The sequence below is a fragment of the Sorex araneus genome, chromosome 1, assembly GCF_027595985.1.
Source record: "Sorex araneus isolate mSorAra2 chromosome 1, mSorAra2.pri, whole genome shotgun sequence".
In the NCBI taxonomy this organism is placed as follows: domain Eukaryota; kingdom Metazoa; phylum Chordata; class Mammalia; order Eulipotyphla; family Soricidae; genus Sorex; species Sorex araneus.
The window spans coordinates 321693239-321718385 of NC_073302.1; the positions used below are offsets into that span (position 1 = coordinate 321693239).

Sequence of the window (25147 nt, forward strand, 5' to 3'; positions counted from 1 at the left end):
ACAGCAAGTTAAACAATGCTTGGACAAACCAAATAATACTTATTAAGAATGGCTGGCTTAAAATATGGTTAATAGAGTATATGGAAAATATTTCTGTGATTATCCAGTAAAAGGCTTTCACTGATGAATGTTAGAAATTTCTAGAAGTCAGGAGGGTATCATCAGGTTCTAGAGATTTAAACTAAAAGACACAATGTTAAATTTAAAGCTTTATTTAAACCTTAACCTTAATTCTATATATTTGAAGAGCTTCATTTTCTCTGGTAGGGCACTTGCACATTTTAGTTTTGTACTTGCTGTAAAGTGCCTTGGGATGTGTTTGCATCAAAGGTGCTATAGAAGTTTATTTGTATTGTACTCAAAGTGAACGCATTCTCTCCAGATTGCAAGCACAATCAATAAGATGAATGAGTTTCTTGAACTCATTTAGTGCCTTGTCTATAATAGTCCCATTACCAAGTCACTATGTAACTCGGCGACTTTTCATCAGGGTCGCCTTAGGTCTGAATAAGCAAGGAGAAAATATAACCACTTACTTTGGCACTTCATGTTATACCTGATGCTTTTGCCAGGCTGTGATTGAAAGTTTTCGTGTATGCTCCTCTTAACATTTTTTTTTAAAGTGTCTCCTCCTAAAAACATTTTTACACTAATGCTGGACAGCTTGTGGGTTAGAAAAAGGCAAAGTTAGATTTAAAAGAAAATACAGCTTGACTCTAACCTTTAGTATTGCTTCTGCATTTCCAAAGCACTTAACTCTACTCCCTTTTCTACCTAGACATTTTGTTCAATATTTAAGTTGCCAAAAAGAATGGATTAGTTTAATTTGGTTCACTAGGAGCATTTCTCCAGAAATTCAAAGCTTTTCTTTTTTCTCTACTTTATTATTTTTATTTTCAAAGAATTGCTTACAATAATGGATTACATTCAATATTTCAACACCAGTCCCACCACCATTTCACAGTCCCACCACCATTAGTTTGAATTTCCCCCCACCACTCACACCTGCCGAAAAGGCAGATGCTAGATGATTTATTTTCTATTGCTTTTTGTGAATATCATAACATGTCATGCGGCCACGAGAGCATGCTCCTAAAATCTCTGCAATGGGCTGCTTGGTTCTGAGATTCTTTTTTTTTTTTTTTTTAATTTTGTTGAATCACCGTGGTTCCGAGATTCTTTTGTGTGTCTCTGGAGCATAACTGTTAAGGATCTTAAACAGCAGCTGGAGGCAGTTTGTGGGCGTGACCTCCAGGGTCCTACCGAGACAGGGAGATGACAAGGTCCAGCCCATCCCCTATTGCTTGAGGCCTGGAGTTTGCAGTCACTGATCCTGTGTACCTGGGCTTTTCATTGGGTTCTGGACGTTGGCAGCTGCTGGGATTCCTAGAGGGCTAGTGGAGGGACCACACCTGTTCCTGTCTGAGGCACCGTAGTGAAATCGGCCTCGCACAGGGTCCAGAGGCATCTTTTCAGCGAGCTGTTGGGCTCAGAGCTTCTTTTGTCTGTCTCTCAAAACTTTTCTTATATAAAAATTCAAGCCCAAGTATTCTCCTGCCATATGAATAAACATCATGGACTTTATTTTATGATTTGTGAGGTATGTCTAGATGTCTGTAGATCTGGTTATATGTAATCTGTCTATATATGTATATATGCATAGATACACACATTGTATATATGTACATATACATAATATGTATTATACATATATATATGCTGATTGAAGGGATTTGCTGAACCAAATAATCTGTGTATATATCAGCTACATTTAAAGAACAAAATTTTGTTATTTTTGCAGTCAACTTTAGGCCAAAACAGTGCCATTCATTATTTTTAGATTTTGAATGTATAATAAACTTGCTTGGTTCATGGGATGTTGTTCATGCATCTACACAGTGATTAAGAAAAAATCTGATAGCCACAGAAACCATGGGTTGGCCAGTTTACAGGTGTCTGAAATCTCCATTAAATACATGCAAATTTTTGTGTTTGTGTGAACAATGTGGATTTTTTTGTTTTAAGAATAGCATACGTTGCTTCCATCAAATTCTTAGAGAAATTTGTTGAATGTAAATGATAGCATTGCAAATTTGTTTTGCTTTGGGACCACACTTGGTAGTGTTCAGGCTTATTCCTGGCTCTGCACTCAGGGGTAACTTTTGACAGGACTCAAGGGACCCTATGTGGTTCTAAGGATTAGACTTCGGTCAGCTTAGTTCAAGGTATTTTCTCTCCCCACTATACAATCTCTCTGGTCACTTAACTTGTAATTTTGGTTAAGTATAATCTCAGATATAAGTGTATTATTTAAGAGATGAGATGTCAGTGCTCATCTTTTATCTTTGTCTCTCCTTCTATTTTCCTATATCTATCTTTATTGTCTTCCCTTTGTCTCCCCAATCTCCTGGCAAACACATAGTTACACATTGATGTTTTTCTGGAATTTTTTCAATAGTTTGTAATCACACTTAGATCTGCATATCTGCACTTATGAATCTACAAGCAGATGCTTGTATTTATGGAAAACTTTATTTTTTATTTTTTAATTTATTTATTATTGAGTCACAGTGGGGGTACAGTTACAGATTTATACATTTTCGTGCTCATGTTTCCTTCATACAAAGTTCGAGAACCCATCCCTTCACCAGTGACCATTCTCCACCACCAATAAACCCAGCATCCCTCCCACCCCCCCATCCCATCTCTCCTGACCTCCCCGCCCCCCATCCCCCCTCCCCCCCAGCCACTGTGGCAGGGTCTACCCTTTTGTTCTCTCTCTCTAATTAGGTGTTGTGATTTGCAATAAAGGTGTTGAGTGTCCATTGTATTCAGTCTCTAGTCTACATTCAGCACACTTCACCCTTCTCCCACGTGGCCTCCAACCACATTTTACTTGGTGTTCCTTTCTCTATCTGAGCTGCCTTTTTCCTAGAATGTGAGGCCAGCTTCCAAGCCATGGAGTCAACCTCCTGGTACTTATTTCTACTATTCTTGGGTGTTGGTCTCCTACTCTGTTATTCTATATTCCACAGATGAGTACAATCTTTCTATGTCTGTCTCTCTCTTTCTGACTCATTTCACTTAGCATGATACTTTCCATGCCGATCCACTTATATGCAAAGTTCATGACCTCATTTTTTCTAACAGCTGCATAGTATTCCATTGTATAGATGTACCAAAGTTTCTTCAACCAGTCATCTGTTCTAGGGCACTCGGGTTTTTTCCAGATTCTGGCTATTGTAAATAACGCTGCGATGAACATATGAGTGCAGATGTCATTTCGACTATACTTTTTTGCTTCTCTGCGATATATTCCCAGCAGTGGTATTGCTGGGTCAAATGGGAGCTCAATTTCTAATTTTTTGAGAATCGTCCATATTGTTTTCCAAAAGGGCTGAACCAGTCAGCATTCCCACCAGCAGTGTAGAAGGGTCCCTTTCTCCCCACATCCTCTCCAACAGTGGTTGCTTTTGTTCTTTTGGATGTGTGCTAGTCTCTGTGGTGTGAGGTGGTATCTCATGGTTGTTTTGATCTGCATCTCTCTGATGATTAGTGATGTGGAACACTTTTTCATGTGCCTTTTGGCCATTCATATCTCTTCCTTGGGAAAGTTTCTGTTCATTTCTTCACCCCATTTTCTGATGGGGTTGGATGTTTTCTTCTTGTAGAGTTCAACCAGTGCTTTATATACCCTTGATATCAACCCCTTATCGATGGGTATTGTGTAAATATCCTTTCCCATTCTGTAGATAGTCTTTGTATTCTGGTCACTGTATCTTTTGCGGTGCAGAAGCTTTTTAGTTTAATGTAGTCCCATTTGTTGATCTCTGTTTTTACTAGATTGCTTAGTTCTGTGTCACCTTTGAAGATACCTTTATCTTCAATATCGTGGAGGGTTTTGCTGACCTTGTCTTCAATATACCTTATGGTTTGTGGTCTAATGTTGAGGTCTTTAATCCATTTTGATCTGACTTTTGTGCATGATGACAGGTCGAGGTCTAAGCCCATTTTTTTTTGCATGTGGTTGTCCAGTTGTGCCAGCACCATTTGTTAAAGAGGCTTTCCTTGCTCCACTTCACATCTCTTGCTCCCTTATTAAAGATTAGATGATCATACAGTTGGGGTTGTGTGTAGGGATATTCCACCCTGTTCCATTGGTCTGCAGCTCTGCCTTTGTTCCAGTACCATGCTGTTTTAATTGTTACCGCTTTGTAGTATAGTTTGAGGTTGGGGAGGGTGATGCCTCCCATCATCTTTTTCCCAAGAATTGTTTTGGCTATCCGTGGGTGTTTGTTGTTCAATATGAATTTTATGATTGCTTGATCCGTTTCTTTGAAGAATGTCATGGATATCCTTATAGGGATCGCGTTGAATCTGTATAATGCTTTGGGGAGTATTGCCATTTTGACAATATTGATTCTCCCTATCCATGAACAGGGTATATGTTTCCATTTCCTCATGTCCTCTTTTATTTCATTGGAAGACTTTTGTTAATTGCTTAAAAATGTGTGTAATATTGTACATTATTTAATTTTATTATTCAGTAGGTTGTATTAGGATTCTTTCTAAGTGGAGAAACAAATGTATTGCTTTAACTGGGTACAGATCAATTAAGGTTTGGGCAGGACATCATTTACAGAACCATCCCTTTATTGGTTCGTGTCAATTTTTCTTATCTTCCTCATTGTACTGGTACAAGCACAGCTTTAATAAATGTTATTGCACATTTAAAAAATATGTAACACTCTGATTAACCAAGTTTTTCATAAATGCAGTTGTTTTAGGAATTAAATGTCCCAACGCCAATCTTTCCACCAGTGTGACCTCCCTCTAAGTTTATTTATTAGCTCTTGTTGTGTAGAGTCCTAAAAATAGAATTGATAGGAGAAAGAGCATACACTAAATTTTATTTATTTATTTTTTCACGGTATCACAAGATTTATTACTGAGTTAGCAACAAGATGCAGAAGCTAGAGAAGAGGAACAGATTCTCAGATCAAAGAAACATGACTTCAGACTTGTGGTGCCTTTCTGCCGCCTGTGTGTTGGGGATCCTAGCAGCCTATCACAGCAAATGCGCATGCGTCTCCTGTGACTCTCCTTACAGATCCAGATTGGTCCTTCTCCAGTGCCTCCTCTTGGAGTTTTACCTGATCTTGCTACTAGTTTCCATCCTAATCCGTTGAGGAATAGGCTAATTCTGCGTTTGTTTCTTGGCCAGGAACCGCTTGATCCCCAAAGTCTTGTGGGAAGACATGGCGAAGAGCCACGTTTACACCTCCACGATGGCAGAGGAAAGGAGAGAAAGCTAAATTTAATTTTTTTTTTTTTGCTTTTTGGGTCACACCCAGCGATGCACAGGGGCTATTCCTGGCTCATGAACTCAGGAATTACTCCTGGCAGTGCTCAGAGGACCATATGGGGTGCTGGGAATCGAATCCGGGTCAGCCGCGAGCAAGGCAAACTCCCTACCCGCTGTGCTATCACTCCAGCCCCTAAATTTAATTTTTTAAAAATTTCTTATTTTTATTTATTAAAGCACTGTGAGTTACAAATTTTTTCATAGTTGTTTCTTGACATACAATGTTCTATCACTGATCCTGCCGCCAGTGTCAACTCCTGTTGACCAGTGTTCCTATATTTCCTCTTTTAACACCCCACCCCACCCGAGCCCCATCCTGCCATCTTGACAGGCACCTTTAAAATTTGGTTATTAAATTTTTATTTATTTATTTTAGTTATTTCAGCGTTGTTGATGGGATACTTAGCTCTGTCATTCCTTAACACCACTGACATACATGAATCCCTTTGACTCCTCTCCCCATTGTTTCTCATCTATTTCTTCTCCCCTTCCCCTTCACTTTATATCTTTCCTTCTCCTCCCTATACTCTGGGGCCACAGGCGATCTAGGCATCCCTCCCACCCCACCCTCTGCTCTTAGAAACACTGTATTTCCTCATTCAGTTACTCTAAGTACCACATATAGTGGCGTCAACCTGCACACATTAATTTTAATAGATGATATCATATGTAAAGATTTGCACCAGTATTATATGAGAATACCTTTTCATCTTTCTACAGTAGGTTTAATGCCTTTTTAAAAATTTTCAAGTACCCGAGGTACTTCCTCGGGTCATAAGGTAACATTTATTTGTTATTTCATTGAATTTAGTATGCCTGTTCTGACTACTAATGGGTTTAAATTACTTTAAATATTTAAAACATTCATAGAAGATTTAAAAATATAAACATAGACTATAGACCAAACATGAAGGCCATGCAATACTTCTATTGCAAGCTACAACACCGAAAAGGAGAGAGAACAAAAGGGAATGCCCAGGCAGGGTTGGGTGGTGGGGGATGGAGTGGGGGTGGTGAGAGGGATACTGGGGTCATTGGTGGAGGTGAATGGGTGTGTAATCACAAAAAGAACTGGTAATACAAAGATGCAAGGATGCCTGAGTTCAGTGAGAGCTGTTTTCAGTCCTCCCCAGCAAAGAACCAAGACCACAGTTTCACCGATGGTGAATATGGCCCGTTTAATGCAGAGTTGCTAGCATACTTATAGAACATCTGAAGGGGGGTTGAGGCAAGCACAGGTATGATAGTCATTTACATAGATAAATATTTGGCAGAGGAAATTTTTTTAGGGAGATCAACTCAAGGAGACACACTGTCTCCCAGGGGCAACTGTATTGCTTTTATGTTTCCCTCTTGTTTTATAAGTTATTGATACTAGCAGTTGTTTGGATAAACACAGCAAGAGACAAAGATCCCAACACTTAGTTCTCTGGGCTGAGAGCAAACAAGGCTTTAAACACTTAGTTGTCTGGGCTCTGAGTGCAAGCAAGGCTTTTACCTTTAAATCCCAGACTAAGTGTTCAGGCCAGTTCAGCTAGTCCTTCCCCAGGGGGGTCCTGTCTCTAAAGTTGTAACAGTTCGCATGAAAACCATGCAGTTATGCTTTCTAGAATGTCCCATTTCGCTGCCGGGTAGTTTTGCCACTCGCCCCGGGTCCATCCCAGTTCCACGGTGGGACGTCCCCTTTGGGGTGTCAGGAACTACAGAAACTGAAGCCTGAGTCAAGTAGTTATGATCAAGTAATTATGCCCAGGAACAGATATATTTCAGAGTCAATCAACTCCCAAATATTAGGAGCATAGCACTAATGGTCTTTCTGTGTTTAACCAAAGAACCTTGCTCTATGGTAACATATAAAAAGGCTACAGTGGAAACAGAAAAGCAAATACAAATATACAACACTTCAAATACAAAGCAGTATCAATACAAGTTCAGAATTACCAGAAAGTTTTGTTTTGCAAGCAATCGAGATTAACATGGGGGACTACAAATAAACTTTAACTAAGTTAGGGATGCTAGCAAGGGTAATATAAATTCCTCTAGGAGGAGGAAAGAAGACAATACACTGATAAAGCCTAAAGCACTTAGGGTTGATATCCAACAAATGGGCACTTGTGGAGGGATGGGTAAACGATCACTGTATGACTGGAATGCAAGCACAAAAATTCATAATTTTGTAACTGTACATCACAGTGATTCTCTAATAAAAATTTAAAAAATATACTTTACATTTGTTATTATGTTTTTGGGGCCACATCTAAGGGTGATCAGGGGCCACTCCTGGCAGAACTCAAGGGAACATATATTGCTAGAGATCAAACCCAGGTTTCTAGCATGAAGAGCATGAACTCCAGCCCTGAAGTCAATTTCCTGACCCTAAAATTACTTTGTAAAGAAGTTCCCTATTCACACTTTTTGTCCTTTTTCTGGTGCCTTCCATGTCTCTTTCATATTATTTTTTAAGATAGCTTAACTAGCTATAATTTTCAGAAGAGTATCAAAATTATTTTCCAAAATTTCTGGTATGGAATCTTTTGATACAAATGATTCTTCTTGAAAGTGCAACTTAAAGATGTCTATCGTGTACTGAGATATAGCTCAGAGGTCTCCCTGAACCTCTAAAGTGTTTTTGTGGCTAAATCTTTAGGATGAGACTCTGTGACCTTTATGACAAATATTTGAAGAGTTAAGTTTTTGATAATAATACTTTCTACTAGGCTAGGTACTTTCTACTTTGGGTAGGATATTTGCCTTGCATGTGACTTAGCTGGCTTTGATTCTCTTATCCCATATGGTCCCCTGAGCACTTCCAGGAATAATTCCTGAGTGCAGAGCCAGGAGTAATCCCTGAGTATCAACGGGTGTGACCCAAAAAGAAAAAAAAATACTCACTACTAACTTATTACAGAAACTTGATTCATTGGTTAAATGTGTTACTTTATTGAAGACTTAAAATTTTTATTCCAGATTTGTTATGATAGCAAAAATTTTTTTGTAAAATATTACTTACATGCAAATGAAAACATGCAAATAATGTCACAAACCTGGTTGGGATGCTGTGGTGTCTGTTTGAATCTTTTCTTGAACTGGAATTTTAGAAACCTTCTAATCTCTCTTCTTTTCCTATGGTTATGACTCCAAGGATTTCAGTACTTGAATCTGTCAGGTTTCTGGGGCTATAATTTAGCAAGTGTATTTAGTATCTTTCCTCTGATACTTACTTAGGAATGTATATGTTTTGTGAAGTGGAAGGAGACACTTCTAACTTCTTAAATACAAACTCCAATGTATTGTTCCATTTCTTATTTATTCATTTAATAGCTTAAAATTGCATCATTTATCTGCAAACTTTTGTTGTTCTTGTTCTAGTTTTTTGGATCTGCTCAGTAATTTATGTGAACTTGTATCTTATGTTAATAATAGAGATTTTCTGCTCTTAACAAATGACAATGTACAAAAACCATTGTATAAAACTTGTTAAAAATAAACTTTGTTAAGTTAAAATTTCTTTGAACAGTTAACCAGTAAAAAATCCAGCAAATCTCATTGCTATTTATTATAATTATTCTTTGGTTTGCGAGGCACAGCCAGTAGTACTCAGGAATTAGTTACTCCTGACTCTGCTCACAAAGCAAATGCATCCCTGTCCTTCTTAAACAAAACTTTTCTTTTTTCTTGTAGCTAGATACTAGATGTCTTGCATTGTAATGATATAACTCATTTAAGTATTTTTCTGTAACAAAGACTGTTCTAAAAATTTATTCTTAGCCTTTGTCAAACAGAACATTGCTCTTTGTTTTAACTTTTTTCTCCTAATGCTATTCAAGTTTCAAGGAAGTATATAGTACAATAGACTTCTTTTCTTTACCCTAGAATCTCCCCAAGGAAGGAACTCTCACAAGCTGTGGCCTGAGATCATCCTGTGAAAATGGCATCAGATTAATCCATCACTTTACGTGAGGTGAGATAATACATGAAAAGCCATTAGCAGAAGGTCTAGTAGAATCAGTTCTTACCTAACATTATCTCTTCATGTTCTTTTTAGCTGTGTCTCCCTACCACAGTATTGTTACTCTTCTAGTTCTTAAGCAGAGATATGGGAAACAGTTCTTACATCTCTGCAAAAAGGCAAGCCAGATCCAGTTCTCAAGTTTACTATAGTTCTTATTTTATTACAGAAACTTTTATAGAGAAATGCAGTCACAAAGGAGATGGGAGAAAGGAGCACATAGTTTAGGGTCTGACTCTCCAGACTATGCACGTATGGAGACAAGATACTGTGTAAGGGGGTGAGTCAGGTCAAGTAGTGCAGGTCTATACTTGGTTGAAGCTTTTAGGAAGAGCTGCTTTGCTCACACAAATCAACAATAGGGATCAAGGGTGATGGTTAAGTCCTTTGCATTGACATTGAATTAATCTTCCATGAGCATATAGTAGACACGAATTCAGAATGATACCAACTTTTCTAAAAGACAGCACTACTTCTTCCTCGGTAAGTGAGTTTACAGAGTCAAATCTCATTCCCCCCCTTTGTTAAGAGGAGGTAGTAATAGTACTCAGAGGGTTGTTCTGTGGATTATATATATTTATTATGTATAATATTTTATAACAGTGCCTAGAATTTTTTAATTGAATCACTGTGAGATCGAGCATTACAAAATTGTTCATGATTATGTTTCAGTCAATGTTCCAACACCCATCCCTCCACCACTGTAGTTTTCCACCACCAGTGTTGACAGTTTCCCTCCCACCCCTTCAAGCCACCCCCCACCCTAGACTACGACTATGGCACCCTAGACTACCCCCCACCCTACACTACCTCTAGACTACCTCTGTCTTCTTTCTCTCTCTTTCTCTCTCTCTTTCTCTCTCATTTTAGGCATTATAGTTAGTCCCTAGAATTTTATATTTTAATATATATTAACTTGTTCACTACCATAGGGTCTTAGGGCAAGCTGGACACAGGGCAAGAGGCACATCAGCATTGGTCATAGAAATCAAGCTCTGCTTGGGAAGAAAACTAGGGAGCCTGTGGAAAGCAGCCGGGCCTTGGAATTGGGGCCAGGGAATCCTTTCTCCAAGTGAGCCCAGTTTAAAGGGGGGGGATGTTTAATGGTGCATTTTTTTCTTTAGTAAGAAAAATATATATCTCTATCTAGACATGAGATTTGTATGATGATCTCTCTTTCTCTCTCTCTCTCTCTCTCTTTTGTAGCAATTGTCTCCCCATGGAAACCCCATGTTCAATCATCTAGAAGCAGAAGAACTGGGAAATGCATTGGGTAATTGAGTCCAAGTCTAAAATTTTAACACTGAAAGCTTTAAGACCTAAATCCTAATCTGAGGCTAACATCAAGAGCTAGGATAACTGACATCGGAGGGCAGCAAGTTAAACCTTCTTCTGCCTTTTGTTCTGTTTGGATGTTCAGCAGATTGGATGATACCCACACTTAATGAGGAGGTTCATCTGCTTTAATCAACCCACCAATTCAAATGCTTAGATCTTCCTGAAATACTCTCAAAGGCATGCCCCAAAATAATTGATCATCCGTCTAAGAATCTGGCTCAAGTTTTCACAGAATTAACCAATATTAATCTTTAGTTCAAGACTTTACAACATGAATCAAAGCTTCTTAGAAGACCTTCCTTGCTACTGCCTGAAATTCTCATCAGCCCGGTTCCCTACTTTCTACAATCCGTAGTCCTTAGCTCTGCTTTGTTTTTTGTTCTTTTGGATTCTTGTCATTGACCTACTCTCTATTTTATCCCATTGATATGTTAACATTCTTCATGTAAGCTTTACAAGAATACTTTTGTTTTCATGTTTTATTGTTTTCTCACTGCAATGTTCAGCAACTATACATGTTTCCCATAAAACCTGGGAAAATTCTTTTTTTTTTAATTTTTTTATTGAGTCACCATGTGGAAAGTTACAAAGTTTTCAGGTTTAAGTCTCAGTTATACAATGCTCAAACACCCATCCCTTCACCAGTGCACATATTCCACCACCAAGAATCACAGTATAGCTCCACCCCCCTGACACCCCTAGTCCCCCCCACCCCTAACCCCTCCGCCTGTGTAACTGCTAAATTTCACTTTACTTTCACTTTACTTTGATTACATTCAATATTTCAACAAAACTCACTATTATTGTTTGGAGTTTCTCCCCCCTAAAGTCGGACCTGCTGAAAAGGAAGCATTTGATAATTTGTTTTCCATTGCTGAGAATGAAGAGATATGAGGTCGAGTGACCGCACTAGCAGCCTCACGAAAACCTGGGAAAATTCTTATGAAGCTTTTTATAAGTTTAAATGGGGTAAAGTGAAGAAGTAATTAACATTAACTTCTTTTAGACTACAAATTACCCTATAAAACTACTAAGTTCATTAGAAAATGAACTTCTTTTAGACTACAAACTACCCTATCAAATTATACCAAATAATATGTGAAAACAAAAATAACACTAACAACAAAAGCATGAGTAGCATGATGGACATTAAGACTTGAGAAGTTGCTGGTGGAAGGAGGTTGGCAGGGCACTGCAAGTCTCTGCAAAACAACTGCTGAACACTAACTTTGCTTTGCCATTTTGTTGTAAAGGTGAAAATCCTCTTTGGACTTCTTTTGGTTAGCAAAAATAGTAAGTGATGTAGGTGCTTTGCAAAAACAAACTGTTGCAATGCAAATTTTCAGAGCACAGTGTAGACCTGTAATAGATGCTGGCACATTGTTAAAACTCAGAACAACTTCAATTAAATTAATGACTAAATGAATTAGAGTCTTCCTATGGAAGCACAGATATGGACCCAGTGAATGAATGAGGGAAAGTAGGTAAGATAAGTACATTTCTCTGTTAAGGGGGAGCTATATGTCAGTTGAAGAGCTCGAGTGTTTGCCTACTATACTATATTTTTTTTTCAGTTCCCTGCACTGATAACTCTAGTTGTTCATCATGACCAATCAAGATTTCGAGTATTAGCAATTCAACTTCTGGTATGATGTCCATGGAATATTGAAGCTAAAATATAAGATTGCAGGTTTCAACAAATAAAAAACCATGGGGATGACAGGTGTGGGGAACAACATCCCAGATATTTTCATTCTAAAATGTATATGATATGAAGGAAAAAAAAGTTACTTTACAACCTAGGCACATATATGCAAGTTTTTAAAGAAAATGCTTACATTTTCTGCTACATTCCTCAACTTCTGAGTGCAAGAAAGAGCTGCTCTTCCAAAATCAATCAATTAATCAATAAACAGACTCCCGCCCCCAAACAAGGGTCTGGAGAGATAGGACACTGAGTAAGGCATTAGTTTTGCATGCTGTCGACCTGGATTCAATTTCCAGTATCATATATGGCCCCTGAGCCCTACCAGGAGGGACTTCTGAGTGCAGAGCCAGGAGGAGTTACCTCTGAGCATCGCCAGGTGAGACCAACCCCACTAAAAAAAAATACAAGAGCTGCTCTATTGTGACCCCAAATACCTACTGTAATTCAGAGTCAGTTATATAGTGTGACTGCAATTGTGTGATTAATTAATATAAGTTTTAATGACTAATATATTAAGTATGATAAAGAAACAAAAAAATTCATTTCATAGAAGTTTATCAGTGCATTAATTACAAATTAATAACCAGAAAGAAGACTTCATTTCTGGCCAAGTAACAAGTTGCTTTGGTTCTGTAACCTCTTCAAAACCTTAATAAATATGTATGTGGTTTAAATGAGCCATAAAATTATAGCTTGTAATTTAAAATGGAAAACATCACTTACATTTGTTCTTTTTTTTTTTTTTTAATTTTATTGAATCACCATGTGGAGGGTTACATAGTTCTCAGGATTATGTCGGTTATACAGTTCTCAAACACCCTTCACTTCACCAGTGCCCATCTTCCATCACCAACCCCCCCAGTATACCTGCCACCCCCTCCCACCTCCCCAGTCCCAACCCTTGCACATATGTTTCACTTCGTTTACGCCTTATTTCGATTACATTCCATGTTTCAACACACAACTCACTACCGTTGTTGGGTTTTCCCCCAAAAAAGAAAAGCAGTCCTATTGCCAAGGAGGCATTTGATAGTTCTCCATTGCTAAGAATATAGAGATATTAAGTCCCGCTGTTTGTTACATAGTTTTTCTTTTTCCCCCTTGCCCCGCGCCACCGAGTTCACGCCTGTTTTAGTAATCTCCACGCTGCCTGACAAGGGAAAAAAAAACCGAAAAGGATGGTTATTTCCCATCATCAGCAGGCGTGGGGCTCTGGCTTAGTTGATAGACTTGTAGAGTATCTGCAAGCAGTCTCTGGAACCGAAGGTCTTGCGCTGGTATCGGCTCCGGCTCGAGATTCCACCAGCGTCCCGCTGTTCCTTGTACATAATTTTTCCCCTTATATCCCATTCCCACGCCACCAGGTCTGTTTGCTTAATGGACATCACACTGTAGTTGATGACACACCGCGTTTCTTCCCGAGAAAGAAGAAAATTTCCTCTCAGCCGGCGTGGGGATATAGCTTAGTTCAGTCTAGTGAGATGGCTACCACTTTGATTGCCTTCAATATTTCAGCAACAGACTTACTATTAGGATCTCCCACAAAAGTCCGCCCCATTAGAAAGGAACCATTACATAATGCTCATACTAAGATAACATTAAGTCGCGCGGTTTTGGGTTTCTGTATAAAGTCCAGGGAAAGTACAACCAGAAATAACATCACTACAAACTTTTACCCTTTTATGGTGCTCATAAGATGGAGAAACCTAGAGAGAGGCTCGGCGTCTCCGTTTTGCGCTCAGGAAAACCGCGGCCCCTGCGCTGTGCTCAGGAGGGAGGAGTTGAGAGAGAGACAGGTTAAAAGAATTGGGGGATGCCCGGGTCCCACAGCTTCAGCACGCCGTGGGGTCTCTGGTCCCATGCCGGAATTAGTTCAGTGGGCTGCTTGGGGTCCGAGGGCGCTCCCTCTGGCCCCTCCATCATGCTCCTTCCACAGCCGGGTCCAAAAGTACATTTGTTCTTTAAGTGAATCAAAAGGTAAGTGACCAGAAGCATCCAAAATAATTTTCTTACATAAATGGTATTTTACAGAATTTATGAAATAATTTATATTTAAATTAGTGCCAATTTTTGTTTTACCTGTAGCATACAAATAAAATGATGTAAACTTTGCAAAATGGGACGTGTTATTAACATGAAACAAAGAAAAGGATTAGATAGTCCCCAATGGGAACAAATTCTGAGACATGATCAATAGAATTGGGTACTAAGGAGGCTAGAAGGGATCAGGGGAAGGGATCATGGGATATTGGTGGACAGATCTTGACAATGGTGCACGCAACAGGTATAAAGCAACAATCAAAGCACTTTTGTAAGGTATGATACTAGGACATAAAATTGCATGACTATGTTTACTAACATGCATTTAAAAATGCATGACTATTGTTTATTTGAAAACAATAAAATACGATTTTCACTGTATCATTGTATCACTGTCATCCTGTTGTTCATTGATTTGCTTGAGCGGGCACCAGTAATGTCTCCATTCGTCCTACCCCTGAGATTTTAGCAGCCTCTCTTTACTCTTCCTTCCTATTGGTGCTGCATTAGAGGCTCTTTCAGGGTCAGGGGAATGAGACTTATCATTGTTACTGTTTTGGCATATCGAATACACCACGAGGAGCTTGCCATGCTCTGCTGTGTGGGCAGGATACTCTTGGTAGCTTGCCGGGTTCTCCAAGAGGGAGAACTAGACAATAAGAGGAGAGCTTTGTTTTATAGTCTCTGGATCTTGGCTGTTGATGGGGTTACACAGCCGCAGGGGCAGTTTGTGGGTGTGACTGCCTAGCTACTGTAAAAAGGGGGGTCTGGGTGGAGGAGGCCCAGTACTGATCCGAGCAGGCTTGGAGATCTCAGCCCTGGGTCCCGCACACCTGGGTTCCTCTGCTGGTTCCTTTCTGTGTGAAGCTCATCCGAGTGTGTGGAGAGTGGCCTTGAGTATGGCTGTGGCTGGCTTCCAAAGGTCTTAGGCTGTGGCTGTCAGAGCTCTGCTTGGGGTGGGCAGGGAAACTCAACCCGCCCTGTTCCGAGGGACCCAGTGAAGACAGCCAGGCTTGAAGCAGGAGACTCTGCGTCAGTCTTTTCTGGGAGCTTTGTTTTGTCGTCATCTTATAAATAAGATGTTAGGGAAAATATAACTTATTGTAGGCCAAAAGGTGTATGAAAAAATATTCATTTTTTATTCTTAAAGAAATGAAAAACAAAAACATAATGTAATATCACATTATAGGTGTAACATCACTGTGAGAAAAATCTATATCTCAAGGAACAGGAATAACAAGTGTTGCTGAGGTCATAGAAAAAAAGAAGTCCTTGGACTTTATTATGTTGGGAGTGTAAAGTGGTTCAGTTTCTTTGGAAGCCAAACATAGAAATTTCTCAAGAGGCTGAAAATAAAGTTAACCATGTAATCTAGCAATTTCAATCCTTGATAGTTCCCTATGTTCAATGTAGTGCTATGTACAATGGCCATAATCTGGAAGGAAGCGTGGATAAAAAAGTTACACAGTGTAATACTAGATACAAAACAAGAAAAACTTGCCATTTGTAGCATGGATGAAGTTAGAAGATGTTATGCTAAATAACATGTCAGAAGGAGGAAGATAAGTACCAGCTTATCTTACTGGTATGTAAGATAGAATGAAATAAACCAAAAGACCAGATAAAACTAATTTATATTAACTCTTGCATTTGGACCACAAAGCAAACAGTCCACAAAGGATGTCTGGGGTCTATTAGATGGTGATAGTAGAACTATGGCACATTGGTAATGGGTATGTTCTGGCAACTTAGAACTACTGAAAAATGTACAATGATGCAAACCCATGTTATCTTGATAAATAAAAAGAGAAAAATAATTAAATAAAAACCAAATTAATTTATTATATTTGTTATATATTATGTATATTATATATTATATTACATATTAAAGTAATCTATTATATTTCATTTCAGCTTTGCTTATTTTTGCAATAAAAATTGAGATTATAGAGGGTCAGGTTTAGTTTTTTAAAAAAATTTTGACTTTCTAGCTTTTCAGATTATTACTGCTTTATATTTTTATGTGTTTCATAAAACTTTTCATTTTGAGATTCTCTGTATAACCAATGTTTTATTTTCTTGGGTTATAGTTAAAGACTTTAGGTCAAACATTTTATAGTATACAGGCATTCCAAGAAAATAACATAATAGCATCTTTCTGCCATTTTTTTATTATTCTATTTCTCTACTGTGACAATTTTTTCAAAAGATTAAAAACTGTTTCAAATCTAACCAATGTAATATAAAATTAATTTCAATTATAGATTTAAGCACTAAATAAACTTGTACTATTTTGGTCTGTAGTAATTCCATTATAAACTCTTTGTGAGAATTCTATTTGACAATACAATCAATTACGGTTGAAGAGAATTTTTATAATGCTATCAAATTCTACCAAATTATTGGTTTTGAACTTATAAATATTCTTGTTTCTTTTTCTGCCCAATAATATGATAGACATGTGACCAGAAGATTTTTAAAGATGTTCTTTCATTGAATTTTCTATATAGTACTGAATAATCAATGAAACAATGGTTTCCTATACTTGAACACATGGGTATTTTGAATTTTCTAATTTGGCTCACATTCAGCAGTACTCAGAGCTTGCTTACTCAGGGATCATTCCTGGAGTGCAGCTGAAACATGGGGAGGTGGTGCTGGGTCAATTGAATGCAAGGCAAGGGTCTATCAACTGCACTCTCTCTCTGGCCCCTGAAATGTTTTCTTTGAAAAGTAGATAAAGGACCAAATGTAATAGCCTCTCACTATCTATATTGCAAACCATAATGCCCAAAAGTAGAGAGAGAGTATGGGGGAAACTTTGGAAAGCGAGGTTATACTGGGGACATTGATGGTGGAGAACGTGCAATGGTGGAGGGATGAGTGTTCAATGACTGAAACTCAAACATGAAATTTTTGTAACTGTATCTCACATTCATGGCAGAGCCTGGCAAGCTACCCGTGGCATATTCAATATGCCAAAAACAGTAACAATAAGTCTCACAATGAGAGACATTACTGGTGCCCGCTCGAACAAATCGATGAGCAACAGATGACAGTGACAATGACAGTATCTAACATTAATTCAATAAAAAAAAGTTGATGACTATTATATGGCTTTTCCAAGTAGGTTATTTCTTGAATTGTGTCTCTAATGGCCTTGGCAAGCTCTGATTAAGTTACAGAGGAATGCTGAGAGAGCTCAAAAAGCTGATGCACTAGTTTGCAGCAGGAGGCCTGGGTTTCAGCCACAGCACCATGAGGTCTCCCAAGCTCTTCCAGGATCAACCTCCGAGCACTAAATCAGAAGCAGCCCCTGAGCACTCCCAGTTGTGGCCCTCAAACCCGAACTAACCAACCAAATAAAAAAAAAGTGACAGATATTTAGAGAGTCCTGGAAGTTCTCTTTTCTCCCAAGACTCCATTAACCTCTCCTATAACATTAATGAGTAACTTGTATGCATCAGAAACTGGAAACATAATAATAAATAGAGTGACTTTAGTGAACACAGAGATACGTTCTTCATTCTCTCACATTGAAGTCATAATAGCATCAGTTTCATAGCAAAGAAAAAAATGTAAGTATAACTCAGAATGTGGATCTTTGGCAGAAGTATCTACATCTTTACTTGTGCTTTGCTCAGATATGCAAGGTCACATTTTTATAGGTCATATAATCTTGCTCGTGAACATTTGTATTTGTTTCCTAGATCCTCTGCCACAAAGTACCATAAATGGGTGGCTTATAAAACTGGAAACGTACTGTCTCACACTGAAGACTAGAGGGGCCATGCCGCATTGGAACTTTGTAGAACCCTTGCATAGGGAGTAGGGAGGAGGCTGGGCGATATTGATGCTTGATGGTCCTTGACTTGTAGCTGTATCACCCCAACCTCACTTTGACATCACGTAGTATACTTCCTGCGCATCTCTATTCTCATAGTGATCCTAGCAAATTCGGATTAAGGACTAACATTCCTCCTTTTCTTTAATTGTACCTACAACAATCCTATTTCAAACTCACCCACTTTCTGAGATGCTGGCATGTAGGAGGTTCAAATACGTTTTTAGTTTTGTTTTTGGGGGAAACAAAACTACCGGCCTATTAAGAGGCCCCATAAGCTGTAAATACTTTTAAAAAATTTCTTTATTCCAGTACCATGCAGTTTTAATTGTTACTGCTTTGTAGTAAAGATTGAGGTTGGGGAGGGTGATGCCTCCCATCATCTTTTTCCCAAGAATTGTTTTAGCTATCCTTGGACGTTTGTTATTCCATATGAAATTTAGGATTGCTTGATCCATTTCTTTGAAGAATGTCATGGGTATACTTATAGGGATCGCATTGAATCTGTATAATGCTTTAGGGAGTATTGCCATTTTGACAACATTGATTCTCCCTATCCACGAGCAGGGTATATGTTTCCATTTCCTCATGTCCTCTTTGATTTCATGGAGTAGCGTTTTGTAGTTTTCTTTGTAAAGGTCTTTTACTTCCTTGGTTAAGCTGATTCCAAGGTACTTGATTTTCTGGGGCACGATTGTGAATGGGATTGCTCTTTTCATGTCCCTTTCCTCTGCCTCATTGTTTGCATATATGAAGGCCATGGCCATGGAACAAAGGCAGAGCCGTAGACCAATGGAACAGGGTGGAATATCCCTACACACAACCCCAAATGTATGATCATCTAATCTTTGATAAGGGAGCAAGAGATGTGAAGTGGAGCAAAGAAAGCCTCTTTAACAAATGGTGCTGGAACAACTGGACAACCACATGCAAAAAAATGGGTTTAGACCTCGACCTGACACCATGCACAAAAGTCAGATCAAAATGGATTAAAGACCTCAACATTAGACCACAAACCATAAGGTACATTGAAGACAAGGTCGGCAAAACCCTCCACGATATTGAAGATAAACGTATCTTCAAAGGTGACACGGAACTAAGCAATCTAGTAAAAACAGAGATCAACAAATGGGACTACATTAAACTAAAAAGCTTCTGCACCGCAAGAGATACAGTGACCAGAATACAAAGACTATCCACAGAATGGGAAAGGATATTTACACAATACCCATCAGATAAGGGGTTGATATCAATGGTATATAAAGCACTGGTTGAACTCTACAAGAAGAAAACATCCAACCCCATCAAAAAACGGGGCGAAGAAATGAACAGAAACTTTACCAAGGAAGAAATACGAATGGCCAAAAGGCACATGAAAAAGTGCTCTGCATCACTAATCATCAGAGAGATGCAGATCAAAACAACCATGAGATACCACCTCACACCACAGAGATTAGCACACATCCAAAAGAACAAAAGCAACCGCTGTTGGAGAGGATGTGGGGAGAAAGGGACCCTTCTTCACTGCTGGTGGGAATGCCGACTGGTTCAGCCCTTCTGGAAAACAATTTGGACGATTCTCAAAAAATTAGATATTGAATTCCCATTTGACCCAGCAATTCCACTGCTGGGAATATATCCCAGAGAGGCAAAAAAGTACAATGGAAACAACATCTGCACATGTATTTTCATCGCAGCACTGTTTACAATAGCCAGAATCTGGAAAAAACTCGAATGCCCTAGAACGGATGACTGGTTGAGGAAACTTTGGTACATCTATACAATGGAATATTATGCAGCTGTTAGAAAAAAGGAGGTCACAAATTTTTTATTTAAGTGGATGGGCATGAAAAGTTTCATGCTAAGTGAAATGAGTCAGAAAGAGAGAGACAGACATAGAAAGATTGCACTCATCTATGACATATAGAATAACAGAGTGGGAGACTAACACCCAAGAATTGTAGAAATAACTACCAGGAGGTTGACTCCATGGCTAGGAGCCTGGCCTCACATTCTGGGGAAAGGTCAACTCAGAGAAGGGATCACCAACTATAATGCCATGTGGGAGAAGGGAGTTGCGGGCTGAATGAGGGCTAGAGACTGAGCACAGTGGCCACTCAACACCTTTATTGCAAACCACAATAGCTAATTAGAGGGAGAGAACAGAAGGGAATGCCCTGCCACAGTGACAGGGTGGGGTGGGGGGGAGATGGGATTGGGGAGGATGGGAGGGATGCTGAGTTTACTGGTGGTGGAATATGGGCACTGGTGAAGGGATGGGTTCCCGAACTTTGTATGGGGGAAGCATAAGCACAGATGTGTATAAATCCGTAACTGTACCCTCATGGTGATTCATTAATTAAAAATAAATAAATTTATTTAAAAAAAATTTCTTTAAAAAAATTTTTGGTGGGATTTTAGGTCACACCCAGTGGTGCTCAGACGTTACTCCTGGCTCTGTGCTCAGTAATTACTCATGGCAGATCACCATATGAAATACTGGGGATTGAATATAGTGAGGTCACATGCAAGGCAATTACCCTACTTGTGGTACTATACCTGTCATCCAGCTGAAAACACTTTTAAATGTTATATTTATATGGCATTTTGTCTAAGGCAGCAAATTGCAATTATGTAATACTGAAATCACCCCTTTAGGGTTGGATAGATGGCTCAAAGAGCTAAAGAACATGCCTTCCATGTGATAGGATCTAAGTCTGATCTCTGGCACCACATGTGCAACCTTCTCAGCGTTACTGGATATGGGTCATGAGGTCCCAAGCACAGCTGGGCCTGAGTGTGAGCATTGAGCTTTCAGGACCACACAGTTGGGCTTCTATCACAGGAAGTGGTCCACTGAACCCCTTGAGCTCTCCTGAGGAGATCTCCCCCCAAAAAATGATAGTCTACCAAAATACCATTTTAGGTAAAAGCTTATTTTCTTTGGCTGACTGTATCTTCTTTCAGTTGTCTCTTTTCTTTCTGTTCTTTCAGATGAGGTGTAGAGAATGTAATCACATGTACTAGAAAGAATCAAGGAAGGATGTTCTTAGTCTAGGGATGCCTTAGATTCTCTACTGATCCTTATTGGAAAGTAGGGGTTATATTGGACTTTTTGGTTATCTCTGGCATTTGAGGTACCTTGGATATGTACTTATTTGTATAGATACATATTCATGTACTGGTGTGTGTGCCATATGAATTGGATTTGTGCATAACTTACATCTATACTCATGGACATTTGATAAGCACCCTAACATTGCTACTGGGAATCTCTTCTTGATAGATAAGAACTGCAGACTGCAACCAGTCTGGAATATTACCCTGTCGAAGAGAGAAATGTTATTATCAATATAGCCTCATAAACTATAGCTCTGAATCCCACAGACTAATTGGGAAATGCAATTCAATTGGTTGCTACCTTCTTATTAAACCAATATATAAGCAACATCTTTGTCAGAATGATCACAGAAGAATACTGTAAATTTTAGATAGAAGAGAAGATTTTCTACAAATTTTTTTTACATTGATTTCTAGGTATGTACTTGTGGTCAATATATGTGTATTGATTAAATTATTGGCATAATAGTGGATGAGGCAATGTAAGGAGGTAAAAGAAAACAATTATTGTGATTTTAATAAATCATCCCATGTGGTTTAAAATATAAGAGAAAAGCTGTTCAGATTTAGAGTAAATTAGCGATATACCTTCTTCACTAGGAATGGAATAATAGGAAGGTAGTCTTAAATCTTATCCCACCTTCAGTGCAATTGTTTTATTTACATGAATCTTGTTTAATGGTTATGAACTATTTATTCATCACATTTTTGTGTTAAAGTCATGGGAAGTGCTATATGATTCCTTAGCTAAGCAAAATATACCATAAAATCTATTCTTTCTCATTTGTTTTTTTACTAAAAGCTCCCAACTCTTCATGTTTTCCTAAGAAAATATTCATTTAGCTATTTTAATAGAATATCAAATCTCCCTTTGAGACTTTTGATAAATTTTTTTAGTTATAAAGTTTCTAAAAATGAAGGCTTTCACTTAATAGAAAATGTTTTCAGGATATTATACCATGTTCCATGGACATAAATTTTGTGGTTGAATTCCAGTTGTGGAAGGGACCTCAGACAATATTCAACTCAATTCCCTCATGCTTTAGAGAGAGAAATTAAATCACAGTAATACAAAGTGTATTTCCTTAGGTTATATTGCCAGCTAAAAAGCTAATACATTTAAAATGAAAATCTAGAATGGCTCATCTTTATTTTTGCTTATCTTTTATCATTACCTTTTAAACAATTTTCTGTTTCATTTTTACCTTGCTTATACAAGTATTCTATTGTAGGCATGCATAAGACAAAATATGAAAGCACAAAAGAGTGGAACAAAAGCAAGCTTTAAAAATAGAAGGTCAGAATATAGAAAAGAACACAAAACATAGAATATAGAAGTTTTATGCGTCAACTATAATTTGGGTCTAATGTCCATTATTGATTTGTTTAATTTGGTTAAGGGACCCGACTTGGTAGTGTTCAGAGGCTGCTCAGAGGCTGCTACCATCTCAGTGCCTCAGGGGTGGGTATCAGTTGTCCTCTGGTGTAAAAAACTAAGGCTCGCCGAAGGGCGTGCACACTCAGGGGCTCTGGGGGGGGGTACTCTGTCTCACCGCCCACGTTCGGTGCCCTGGAACCACTGTGTGTGCTGTCGGTCAAGGGCAGGCGACGGAAGGAAGAAGGCCAGACTGGTTGCTCGATCAGTTTATTTCATTCTCTCTCTCTGCTTCTCTCCCGCTCTCGGTCTCTCTCTCTGGATCTCTGGATCTGGCCCCCAACCCACTCTTACAGCCTAGTTAAATCTCCACAGCATGAGGGGGTTGGGGCGTACACATAGGTGTGATCACAATCAATAGGGTAAGGTTCCTTTCCCTCAGGAGATGCTTCTCCTCGGACTGATTCTCTTTCAGCAGGAGGATCCACCTAAGGGCGGAGAACCATGAGTGTGTTTCTCCTCTCTTTATCCAGCAAACATATAAGCACTCATAATATTAATTATTTTGTATGGACACAATAAGAGATGCATTAAAGCTTATAGAATTGCTCTCCTGGGGCCATCTCAATCTCAGAATACAGTGCTCAGGCCAGATCAGTCTTTCCTATCCCTAGCAGGATCCCAGTCTCATCATTACTTTTGGATCATGACAGCATTTGTCTATGATCAAGCTCTTAACTTATAGTTAAGAATTAGGCACTTTGGCCAGGCCCATCTCGATGCCAGGGTAGCACATAAAACTCACCGCTTGCCTTGGATCCTTCCCGTCGCACGTCGGGGACCCTACTTTGGGGTGCTAGGAACTGAGGGCAACTGAGGCTTCAGTGGAGAAAGCAGATGCCCGGGAGGGAATAATATTCAGGGCCAATTAAATCCCAAGTTACAAAAGCATAATATTGTCTTCTCGTGTCCATACAAAAAGGACATAGCTTTAAAGTAAATTATTCAAAAGGCACAAGAAGAGGAGAAAGGCAATATTAACTTATATAATATAAATTCAGTATCCTAGGAAGGTCTGACCTTGCAAATTAGCAGAGTCAGATTAAGGGAAAGCCATGGATTAACTCTTTTGGGGAAGAGAGCATGGAGAAGTGATTATAGCTAAACAAAGGGATGGGAGAGATTCGGGAACACCTTCATGGGTGAGACTGGGGTAAGCTTAAACTCCGGGGAAAACCGGGACAAGCTACTTGTGCAAGGGGGGAGAGGACAAAGTAATGTCATCCTACACTCTGGGGCCATGTGCTCTTTGGATGAACCCAGGGCCATATACATGTGAGGCAAGAGCTCCAACACTGAGTCATGCCCTTTGGTAATTTTTATTATTTTAAAACGTAGATTAATTTTTCTCAAGAGGTGCCTCCCTAGTAATGCCCAGTGGTCCTAGGACCACACATAGTGATAGTCAATATACAGTCGACTGGGCCGGATGGTTCAAGACTAAGTCCAAATGATGCAATGCTGCTGAGTCCCAGAAGTACTGGGGGCACCAGGGCCACCCTGTGGTGCTTGCAGGGGGGATAGAACTGAGATCTTTGTGCATCCAAGTTCTATATTCTTGACCCATGAGCAGTCTCTCTGGCCCAGATATATAATGTTGAAATTTACTGTAATCTCAGTGTCCTATCTTGTTAGTTATAAGTAATAAAATCTTATTAGCGATAAAAATTAAACCTACATTTTCTTCTCATAGTTAATGGCCATGCTATATGGTTTCTCTAGTCAGTTTTTAGAAATTATCTCCTCTGTATGTCACTCTTAAGCTATGTCCAGGAGGTTTTAAGAACATACTCTGTGTTTGGGAAAAATTCCCTCCAGTTCTTTATTCATCTCATCAACCCTTCAGATGGGAAATTTAGCTGCTTGAGATACAGGCCACGGAGCTGCTATTATAGGCACACTGGTGTTCCATTGGGTCACTCTTGATTTTCTTCTGTCACGGGGCTGTGTGTGCATACTTTGTTATTCCACCTAGAGAATTGATATGATTTAATAAATTACCCATATCATGATACAGATTAGCTTAAAACTTCTAATATTTTTTTTCTCAAGTTTTTGTTGACTAAAAGAGAATTAGGCATAGAGAATACTATGAAGCACTTGATTTAAAAATTATTTAATTAAAGTAATTGATAGTTGAGTTTTAGACATAGACTATCCCAGCACCAATCCCACGACCAGTGTCAGCTTCCCTCTACCAGTGCTCCCATGCTCTCTCCTGTAACCCCAGCTTGATGTTATAGGATGCCAAACTTGATGTTCTAAAATTTGGTGGATATAGTTTGGAT

At 38.9% G+C, this 25147-nt stretch overlaps 1 pseudogene; it reads right to left on the reverse strand.

Moving 5' to 3' along the window:
* Positions 1 to 5104: 5104 nt before the first annotated feature.
* Positions 5105 to 5260, reverse strand: LOC129400808 (60S ribosomal protein L39-like; annotated as a pseudogene).
* Between the last annotated feature and the right edge of the window lie 19887 nt (positions 5261 to 25147).